This window comes from Megalobrama amblycephala, unplaced genomic scaffold (assembly GCF_018812025.1).
Source record: "Megalobrama amblycephala isolate DHTTF-2021 unplaced genomic scaffold, ASM1881202v1 scaffold480, whole genome shotgun sequence".
NCBI classification, from domain to species: domain Eukaryota; kingdom Metazoa; phylum Chordata; class Actinopteri; order Cypriniformes; family Xenocyprididae; genus Megalobrama; species Megalobrama amblycephala.
In genome coordinates, this window is record NW_025953402.1 from 1 (window position 1) to 12,106 (window position 12,106).

At 36.1% G+C, this 12,106-nt stretch overlaps 1 pseudogene; it reads right to left on the reverse strand.

Moving 5' to 3' along the window:
- Window positions 1-7: 7 nt before the first annotated feature.
- On the reverse strand, window positions 8-11,792 carry LOC125261754 (annotated as a pseudogene).
- Window positions 11,793-12,106: the final 314 nt, after the last annotated feature.

Consider the following 12,106-nt stretch of genomic DNA (forward strand, 5'->3'; position numbering starts at 1 on the left):
GACCTGCAGATCTTGCCATTCTGAGCGGAGTAGCAGTCATCAGAAGTACAGCAGTAGTCATAATTGCCTTCTTTATCCGTGTAGCACCACATAGATTTCGAACCATATGTGGCACAGGCGTGGTCACTGCGGCAGTACTTCCCATTTATAGCTTTACTCGTCCACAGCGGAGGGCTGCAGTAGCCCCACCTGCCAGTGATGGTCTTACACCAGTAGAAGTTATGACCGTATGTGGCACATGGGTGATCATCCTTGCATCTCTCTCCTGTATACGTGATGAGGGAGTACCGGGGTGAGCACTTGATCAGCGTCTGGCCTGAGTAACACCTGTAGGAATGGAGTTTGTCCTGGAACAGGCAGGGAGTGGAGCAGCAGGGCTTAATTCCTACTGCTGTGTTGCACTGACAGCCGTCACTAGATTCTGAGACGCTCAAGCACCGTGATCCATCAGCTGCAGTCTTTTGCTTCTCTGGGACCAGCAGGCATTTGACAGCATCTGGCTCCTCTGATATGTCCCCTTTACTGATGTAATTCCTTAGTGGTTTGGCATGAGTTATAAGACAAGCACTTCCAACAGAATCTTTCAGATACTCTGTTTCAGTGTGGTAAGTGCTCATGCTGTCAAAGGCTAATTTTACTGTCATCTCACTCACCTTGAATTTCTTTTTAGGTATTCTTTCACTGCTGACAACCCTTTTTACTGCAAGATACGTGTTTTGCATGGCTGAGCTCATTTGGACTGGTAGATTGATTAATGTCGGAAATTCGGCCTTAACCTTCTCTAATTTATTATTGTCACCAAAACAATCATCCACAAAAATGTTAATTTTTGAGTGCTGGCTATAAAGTTTTTTTTATTTGTCTGTTCAGGTCTGAGACGCTCATCAGGCTTATGTCACCTTCCGGCTTGTTTTCCCCTATATAGCCGAAGGAGAAAGACTTTGTGTCATCTGAGTGTTTATAACAGACAGCTGTCCAGATGTGAGAGGGCACCGTCACTCTTTCAGGGTCGTCAGAGACTTCTCTTTGTGGTATCCGTAGATTCGCATTGGGTACTGTACCTGTGACAATGTAGGCTGTAGCAGCACCACCGTCACTTTTAAGCATGTCTCTTAAAAATGTCCTCAATTTATTCTCCCACTTTCTCCATTGGTTCTGGTTGAAACACGCGTCCATAGGTGCTGCGTTGGTCAGTGTATTTGTTGCCGTACGGCCTTCACCGCACTGGAAGCTGTTCGGGTACAGGTGTCCGCGATCGTATCCGGTGTCGCTGTAGTCATCGCTGATGGCTTGATTTCCTTTATAAGTGTATTTATTATCTTCAGTCTCACGGACCATATAGTATAGATCTTGATCTTCAGGTTTGGAAAGCTACAGAAGAAATACTATGTTAGATAGTTAGTTTGATATTTTATTATTTTTGAGAAAATACTTGTTTTGTTTTGTGTTGTTTTTTTTGGGAACACTAACTAAGGTAACACTACAAGGTTTCATTAGTTAATAATGAACTGCACTTCTACAGCATTTATTAATCTTTATTAATGTTAATTTCAACATCTACTAATTCATTATTAACATCAAAAGTTATGAACAAACAATAAACAGCTGCATGTTGTTAACTAACATTAACAAAGATGAACAAATATTGTATCAAATGGATTGTTCTTACTTTGTTTTTACATTGTCTCTCAGTTGACATATTAAATGTTTATAGTACAGTATAATAAGATTCCATAAAGCACATATAATGTATTTTATATATTATTTGGCATGACAAAACAGAATAGAATGCAGAGCTTAAACTGCAAATGAACATCTTGGTAACATTTTATAATAACGTTCAGTTGTAAGTCACTTATAAATGATTAGTTAATGATGAAAGAATCATTTACAAAACATGACTATATATCTTCATAAATGATTAATAAGTGGTATGCTAACGGTTTACAAATGTGTTGTAAGTTATCTTAAACAATGGTTAAATCATGAAATAAATCAAACAGATCATTAGTAGATGGTTTATAAGTTATTAGTTGATACATTATTCATCACTGATAAATCAATGAAGTATTTATGACAATTGTTTTAGTGTTATTATCTCAATAAACATGTTAATCATGAACAAATGATGAACAAACCATTAGTAAATGATCAGTATATGATTTGATATGATGGCTAAAAAATTTTTTAAGTGGCTAAAAAGTGGTCGTCATGTTTATGTATAAGGGGCGAGTTATGGGCTCAAAGATATCTATATAATTGTAAAATATATTTGCATAAAAAATATTATAATTTTTATATAAAAATATATAATTTAAATATCATATGAGGGAAAGTTTGACTGAAGTGCAGAAAGTTATAAATTACTTGTATACATATTCAAATAATTTGTAACAGGAAAGAAAGGTCTACAAATGATATGTAACAGTTTATTCTACACTTTAAAATAGGGGATGCAGAAAGCTTTGTAAATGATTTATTCATGCGTTTACACATCATCTGTAACAGGTGTTGAACACTTTGTAGTGTGTACTGCAGTGTAAGTGCTTACTAGTGAGGGTATAGACAGCTGTCCTCTCTGACACACATGGAGTGTTTAACTCTGTGCACCTGATGTGAGCTTCAGTGGAAGGTAAAACCGGTTCAGAGGTTGACTTCATCACTAGATCCCACACACTCCACACAGAACACAAGTCTGAAGTCTGAAGAATATTTAATAGGGCTAATAATAGACTACTTTGATTACATTTACGAGCACTGCAGTCTCAAAATCAGTCTTTTGTCTATTAGAATAATTATGTTGTCGTGTTCAGATCAGTGTCCAGTTTACACATATAATTAATTTGTAGAAGACTTGATGAAATATGTGTGCATACACCGTGCTGGTTAATGTTTGGTGCAGGATAATATGTCTATAAAAACTTTAAACACGGATACTTTATTCTGTATGAGCTATGAGCCACGTGGCTAATGTTATTAAACTCATCAGTGGAGCTCCGCGCTAAAACCGAGCATATGTGCGCTCCGCCTGTATATCATAATAACAATCGTATTTTTCATGTGTCCGTATTCAAACTCCAGTTCTGACTGCATCGTGGGCAAAAAACAAAACAACATTCATGTGCTGCTGTGCTGAGGGAAACATACACATGGCTCGCATGTCCGAACGCAGAGGTGATGAACAGCACTTTTGTGACATTTGAATTCTCCGCTTTAATGAGATCTCATGCAAACATACTTTCAATTTGTGCTGGTAGATCACAGCAAAACAATCCACATGCACTCACACTTCTGTTCTGGTTGCGTCACAGGAAAACACATTGTGTTGTAGCACTGAGGAAACGAACACCAACGATATGTCTCTGAATGACAAGAGACCGAGGCGAGAGAAGTGATACTTTCTCATGCATAATACCGCAATTATAATCTTATGCATACTACATCTTGCCGGTGGTACATGATGACGTCAGATTTTGTGATGTTGCTCCGACTTTTCTTTTCAAACCGGAAGATAGAAATCACTCTGAAAAATTTACTTTTTTTTTTTTTCTTTTTAAAAGTTAAAATTAAAATTTTAACTTTTAAATATAATGTATGAGTACCTTTAGTGTTTTCAATGATGTGCAGCCTATACATATCTGTTCACAGCTCAAAAAATGTGTTCTGGGGTTTCATGACCCTTTAAAAATAGTGCTTTACCTGCATGTTTGTGCTTTTGAACACTGACCAGCTTCAACTTCATCAATAAATCATATACTGATTATTTACTAATGGTCTGTTCATCATTTGTTCATTATTAACATGTTTATTGAGATAATAATACGGTAACACTTTATTTTAAGGGTCCAGAATAATGCATTAGTTAAGCATTAATTAATGATGAACTTGTTCACAATTAAGCATTAGTTAAGAATGAACACACTAGTAATTAATGATTAACTTTACATTGTAAGGGTCAGAATTATGCATTAGTTAAGCATAAATAAACTAGTAATTCATGATTTACTTGTTCATTATTTAACACATTGCATGCATTGCACTAATGCATTAGTTAAGCATGGACACAATAGTAAGTTAATCATTAACTTAAAGGTGCCGTAGAACGTGTTTTCACAAGATGTAATATAAGTCTAAGGTGTCCCCTGAATGTGTCTGTGAAGTTTCAGCTCAAAATACCTCATAGATTTTTTTTTTATTCATTTTTTTAACTGCCTATTTTGGGGCATCATTAAAGCGTGCGGCCCCTTTAAATTCTCGTGCTCCCCGCCCCCGAGCTCACGACTCTAATACATTACATAAACAAAGTTCACACAGCTAATATAACACTCAAAATGGATCTTTACAAAGTGTAGAATCACAGGCGGACTGGCCATTTGGCATACCGGGCACTTTCCTGGTGGGCCGACGTGCTTTTTTGGGCCGACGGTCGCCGATCGCAAAAAAAAAAAAAAATCTCTCAGCCCATGAACGTGGTAGGCCTAGATCGGCGGCCCAATGTTTTTTTCAATTGACACTGGGCTGCTGGCCCAAAACACTTCAGTTCTGACAGACGCGGCCCATGAAACAGGTAGCTCAGCGGCCCATTGGTTGTTTTCTTGATTGACACTGGACTGGCCCAATCATATCTTTGAACAGCACCATCTATGGGATTTCTGCCTGCACGCAGTTTCAGTGTGATCATGGAGAACAAACGCAAAGGAGGTGCAGAGAAGCTGCGTGAGAGAAAAAAACAGGCTCTTCAGGCAGACGCTGCAAAATGTGTCAAATTTACACAAATGTTTTCAGCAGTAGCAGGACCTTCACCAGCTCCCGTGGCTGATGAAAGTGGTGTTGGTGTCGGCTGCAGTGGCATTAACAGTGCTAGTGAGGAGGAGACTCAAGAGGAGAGGGACAGAGATGAGGGAGTGAGGGTAGAACCTGCGGTAAGCCTTGATAAAAATGAGCCAAAAACAAGTGGTGGACAAACTGTTGATGATAACACTACAATGATAAAAGAAGTCGGCAGGCTATACACTGTATGATTGCAGTTTGGCTAAGTGTGAGGGTGTAGAAAGCCATAACGTCAGTATTAAAAACGGTCAGAGCAGCTAGTTAACAAGAATCGGTTGACCTTTAAGCTAGTTGTTTTACACCTTCCCGACTAAGTAAAACAATTTTTTATATATATATTATTATGATGATCCATTGTATTATTGTGAAAACGTTAAGCACAGGGCCTCTTTCAGTCATGATATATATATATATATATATATATATATATATATATATATATATATATATATATATATATGTAATCAAGAAATTATATATATATATATATATATATATATTTCATGACTTAAGTGGCCCTGTGCTTTAATTTGAAGAGGCCTTTCATGAGTTTTTGTCTGCCAATGCAGATAGAAAAGCTACAATTCTTATTAAGAAAGTTTGCATGATGTGCAACGTCAAATTGAAACAAATGTTTATATATATATATATATATATATATATATATATATATATAAAGCGGAAGGACGGGTGGTATTTGTGATCTTATGTGGTGGTGGGCCGGTCTGGGCCAAAATGCCAGGGCCAATTTTTGGTCCCAGTCCATCCCTGGTAAGTATGGTATTTATTTGGATGTTTACATTTGATTCTGAATGAATTTGATAGTGCTCCGTGGGTAAAGCTAACATTACACACTGTTGGAGAGATTTATAAAGAATGAAGTTGTGTTTATTAATTATACAGACTGCAAGTGTTTAAAAATGAAAATAACGACATGGTTTTGGTCTCCGTAAATACAGTAAGAAACAATGGTAACTTTAACCACATTTAACAGTACATTAGCAACATGCTAACGAAACATTTAGAAAGACAATTTACAAATATCACTAAAAATATCATGTAATCATGGATCATGTCAGTTATTATTGCTCCATCTGCCATTTTTCGCTGTTGTTCTTGCTTGCTTACCTAGTCTGATGATTCAGCTGTGCACAGATCCAGACCTTAATACTGGCTGCTCTTGTCTAATGCCTTGAACATGGGCTGGCATATGCAAATATTGGGGGCGTACATATTAATGATCCCGACTGTTACGTAACAGTCGGTGTTATGTTGAGATTCGCCTGTTCTTCGGAGGTCTTTTAAACAAATGAGATTCACATAAGAAGGAGGAAACAATGGTGTTTGAAACTCACTGTATGTCATTTCCATGTACTGAACTCTTGTTATTCAACTATGCCAAGGTAAATTCAATTTTACATTCTACGGCACCTTTAACATATAGTATCGCATATTAGCCATTATTTACACAATATTAAACATTTGAAAAATACACATTTATGCTATAAATAAAAAAGAATAACCTAGTAATTAATGATTAACTGAATGTACAGTAAACGCTTTAGTCATTATCTACAACGGTAACACTTTAGAATACTGATCCTCCATTAATGAATAACTACACAGGAACAAATGAGTAATGCATTATTAACACTCTAGTAACTACTGTTAACTAACAATAAACTCTGATTAATGAATTAGTAAGTAATAGTGCTCAGTTGAATGTGGTAGTTCACTATTAGCTAATCAGTAACTACTGTGTGGCGAGGGGGGCATGGTTCAGCGAAGTCTGCAGCGGGAGAGAGAGTCGGGAGACGCATGGTGAGTGAGTGGGTTAAACGCAAATAACGGACACCTGTCTCTCATTCCAGTAATTGGCGCGGAGACAGGATAAAATGCCAGGAGAAGCAGGAGTGTGGGAGAGAGAGAGGGACTGCTGACTGAGAACCGCCGGAGTCTACCTGGAACATTTTTTACTGGAGTGAAAGTCATTATTGTGGACGTTTTTTTTCTGTTGTTGTGCGGATGCACTGACTTTTGTTGGAGATTGAATAAGTTGAAATAAAGCTCAGTCAGCAGTCAAAGCCGACCCTGTCCTCTTCCTTCCCTAAGAACTTTGAACCTTGTTACATACTGTTTTTTTTTGTTTTGTTTTTTATGCCTCCCAGAGAACTACTAAGAACTACTATATACAGGTTCATAATTTACATGAATGATGCATAATGTATAATTAATTCTAAAGTAAAGGTCTTGGTAACCCACTAGTAATGACTGAAGTATTACCAAATCCTTCAGAAGGAATTACTAATTATTTGGATCAGTATTTTTAAGTGAAAAACATGATAACTCTCTAGTAACTACTGAAGTCATTGTAACATTTTGAGGTTTTTGTACATTTTTTGTACAGTTTTGTACAGTAATTCCTTCTGATGTATTTGGTAACACTTGAGTAATTACTAGTGGGTTAACTATGATCTTCACTTTAGAATACTGATCCAAATAAGTAGTAGTTCCTTTAGAATTGTTTAGTAACTCTTGAGTTAAAACCTCAAAAGTTTACGATGACTCCAGTAGTTACAAGAGAGTTATCATGTTTCTCACTTTAGAATACTGATCCAAATAATTAGTAATTCCTTCTGAAGGATTTGGTAATACTTCAGTCATTACTAGTGGGTTACCAAGACCTTTACTTTAGAATTAATTATACATTATGCATCATTCATGTAAATTATGAACCTGTATATAGTAGTTCTTAGTAGTTCTCTGGGAGGCATAAAAAACAAAACAAAAAAAAACAGTATGTAACAAGGTTCAAAGTTCTTAGGGAAGGAAGAGGACAGGGTCGGCTTTGACTGCTGACTGAGCTTTATTTCAACTTATTCAATCTCCAACAAAAGTCAGTGCATCCGCACAACAACAGAAAAAAAACGTCCACAATAATGACTTTCACTCCAGTAAAAAATGTTCCAGGTAGACTCCGGCGGTTCTCAGTCAGCAGTCCCTCTCTCTCTCCCACACTCCTGCTTCTCCTGGCATTTTATCCTGTCTCCGCGCCAATTACTGGAATGAGAGACAGGTGTCCGTTATTTGCGTTTAACCCACTCACTCACCATGCGTCTCCCGACTCTCTCTCCCGCTGCAGACTTCGCTGAACCATGCCCCCCTCGCCACACAGTAGTTACTGATTAGCTAATAGTGAACTACCACATTCAACTGAGCACTATTACTTACTAATTCATTAATCAGAGTTTATTGTTAGTTAACAGTAGTTACTAGAGTGTTAATAATGCATTACTCATTTGTTCCTGTGTAGTTACTCATTAATGAAGGATCAGTATTCTAAAGTGTTACCTCTACAACTTAATAAACCATTGTGTAATGATGTAATTTTATTTCTGTGCCATTCTATTAAGTTAACTGAACAATAAACTAGTAGTTATGTTTAAGTACTGCTGGTTTTCAGTTATAAATTGATAAAATAGTATAATAAAGACAATTTGACCCCAAAGTGAAAGGTATATCCACATTAATTGCTTATATCACTTATTGAGTGATATTTAAGTTTATTGAGCAGAATAAGCCAATAACTAAGGCTAAACTGCCACTAATACAATATTAATAAAGGCAATTTGACCCCCTATTCTACAGTGAAAGCTAAATCCTCATTAATTATGCCACTTATTAAGTGATATTCAAGTTTATTGAGCAGAATATGCCAATAATTATGGCTAAACTGGCACTAATACAGTACTAATAAAGGCAATTTGATCCCTTTATAGGTTCTTATTTACACTATTGGTTTTAGTTATTCTGCAACGCGATCACACAAGTATAGCACACTGAAATATACAATATTGACAGCACTAAAAATGATTAAATGTAGAAACATTTTGCTCTGTTCGTGACTTTCACAGCAAACTCGTTTCAAAGAATTACCTTAAACAAAACTACACTTTAAAACCTGAGTTTTAAAATGAATAACATTTCTGTAATCATCTAACCATCATGTAATACTTATTTTGTTTGCCATGGGACACAAAAGGCGTTTTCTCAGACACAGGACTAGAAAATACACCAAAACGCAACATAAATTAACAAAAGATGTCAATTTAATCCGCTTTAATCCACATCTTTATAATCCATACGACTGCGAGGAACAGATCCAAATTGAATTCTTGATCTACCGATCTTCATCTCCATCCTCAACAATTGAAACAAATCCAGCGATCACTATGAATTCAAAAATTGCCGCCTCAAAAAGCTGTACACGACACGTTTTACGGCAGTGATGTCAACGCTCATTGGCTCTCGCCTGCTTCGTCACAGATTGCGACATGCCGTGAAGTGAAGTGAAGCGGAATACCATTTTTGTGGATTAATAACTAAATTCTGCTTGTACCTGATACAAAACTATTATATATCACCAGAGAGGACTGTGACTGCAACACATCGTGTAGTACATTCGGACTACTATTGGTATCGCTTTTGACATTTTCTTAATAAAGAATTTATTGTGATTAAGCTTTTCTGTCTGTTATATTTTTCTTTATAACTACATATTTTTAAGAAATGGTTATAGGTAGGTTTAGAGGTTTGAGTGGATTATCCTCCAAAATATCCTTTTAATGCTATCCACCTTATTCCAACGCCCCATGACGCTTTGCGAGAATTATGGGAGTAAGATGAGATGAGATGACATTATTCTACTCACCCCTTCAACCACCAAACATTAAAAGGACATTTAAAAGTGTAAAAGCATCAACAAGGTACTTTCAACAGGCCATGAAAAAGTGTGATTCTTTACACAGCAATAACGAATGGGCTAAATATAACTATATTATGTAATATAAATTGCCTTAATAAAAATGTTCTTCAGAATTGCGTGATACTATTTCAAAGTGATTTCCATCATTTTTACAGGTAATAAATTGTATTTACCTGTGAAAACAAACCTGGAAAGAGACGTGAGGCTTTGATGAGAAAACGAGAGTGTGGCGAGGGGGGCGGGAGTCTGCAGCGGGAGAGAGAGTTGGGAGACGAGCGGTGAGTGAGTGGGTTAAGCGCAAATAACACCTGTGTCTTGTTACAGTAATCGGCGTGGAGAGACCGCATAAAACACCAGGAGAAACAGAAGTGAGTGAGAGAGACGGACTGCTGACTGGTGGACGCTGGAAACCTGGATGACTGGAGAACTGCAGTTTATATTATTGAAAGAAAGCAGCAGCTGAAAAGAGCTTTTGCCATAGATATTCTTGTTATAACATGTTACATTAAAATACCAAGCGTATGTTATTCTCATGATGTCTGAAAATAAAACATGAAAGAAAAATTGACAGCTCTTTCAGTCAAACTGATGTATAAGCTTTATTTGTAGGGCAACCTTATGATTTGAAATGATTCCTTTCAGTCTTTTTGAATGGAAGTTCACCAAACCAGAAGTGCAACCCATAATTCAAAACGCAGTAGGCTAGTCAGGAATAAGGTCAATAGTGTTACTAAATCTAGCATTTTCCTAAATATTAATGTCCATTACGTTAATTTTATATTCTCTATAAAATGGTTATGTTTGGGTTTAGGGATATAACATTCATCCATAAAACGGTAAAAGGGACATTATACAGATATCTTTATGATATAAAATATTCATAAATATTTTAAGTATTTCTGCTGTAAAAGCGTAATATGCTTACGTTTAAATGTTGCCAATACGTCCATGTTGTATCTTTCATCATTTATCCAAATGTACAAAAAAAGTTGTGTCTGTAGAAGTTATGTATTAATACTTATATAACAATGAGACCATTCAATAAGTGCCTTAATTGAGGATATAACTTTTACTTTGCAATATAGGGTAAAATTGTCTTGTAATGTAAAACTTGTTGTGTAATGGCAGTTTAGCCTTAATTATTGGCTTATTCTGCTCAATAAACTTGAATATCACTCAATAAGTGCCATAATTAAGCAGAATTTAGCTTTCACTTTAGAATAGGGGGTCAAATTGCCTCTATTAATACTGTATTAGTGGAAGTTTAGCCTTAATAATTGGCTTATTCTGCTCAATAAACTTGAATATCACTCAATAAGTGCCATAATTAATGTGGATATACCTTTCACTTTGGGGTTCAAATTGTCTTTATTGTACTATTTTAGCAATTTATAACTGCAGAACCATCAGTAATTAAGCATAATTACTAGTTTATTGTTCGGTTAACTTAATAGAATGTTAAGTTAATCATTAATTACTAGGTTATTTTTTATAGCATAAATGTGTATCTTTCAAATGTTTAATAATTTGTAAATAATGGCTAATATGCCCTACTATATGTTAAGTTAATCATTAATTACTATTGTGTCCATGCTTAACTAATACATAATTCTGACCCTTACAATGTAAAGTTAATCATTAATTACTAGTGTGTTCATTCTTAACTAATGCTTAATTGTGAACAAGTTCAACATTGATTAATGCTTGACTAATGCATTATTCTGGACCTTTAAAATGAAGTGTTACCAATAATACTAAAACAATTTTGTCATAAATTCGTATGTGAATTCGAAGTGAAGTCATTCACTTCACTTCGTTCATCATTAACTAATAATTTATAATTGACTTATAACTGAACGTTATTATAAAGTGTAACCAAAGTCTTTTGTTAGACAGTGAAGCACATGGTTACCTGTGGCTCTAAATGCCAGCTGCTTGACCTTCCACTGTCGTTGAAGCACTGAGCGTCAAATTTGTAGGCGCTGTAGAGAGGAATCCAGTGATGAACCGAGTACAGCGTAGCGTAAAAAGTGTGTCTGTTTACCAATTGCTGACAGATTTTCTTGGCATTCTGATCCATTCCCCCCGGTTCTGTCTTTTTGTAGAAAAATTCTTTACACTCAAAGTCATTGGCTACTCTTGCCTGAGCACCGAGTGCTCTCAGCACAATACAGATGAGCAGAGCCTGAACAAACATGGTGTGAAGCTGCTCTTGTGTGATAGAGCAGAGACAGCAGAAGAGCGGCGGCTTTAAATACACAGTCAGAGATGGAGATGCTGTTGGGTGTGACTGAAATTAACAAATGAGCATAAATGAGGAATAAGATGGGAACATCGCTTCATCATGCTTATGGGACACATTTTTAGAGCTGTCACATGTACAGTAACCTTGATTTAAAACAAAACAAAAAGATCATTTGTACTATTGATGCTCAGTATTGCTCAGTACTCTGTATTTTTCTCCATCCAATGCTAGTCCATGAGTACTAAATTTTGACAACCCAAAATATT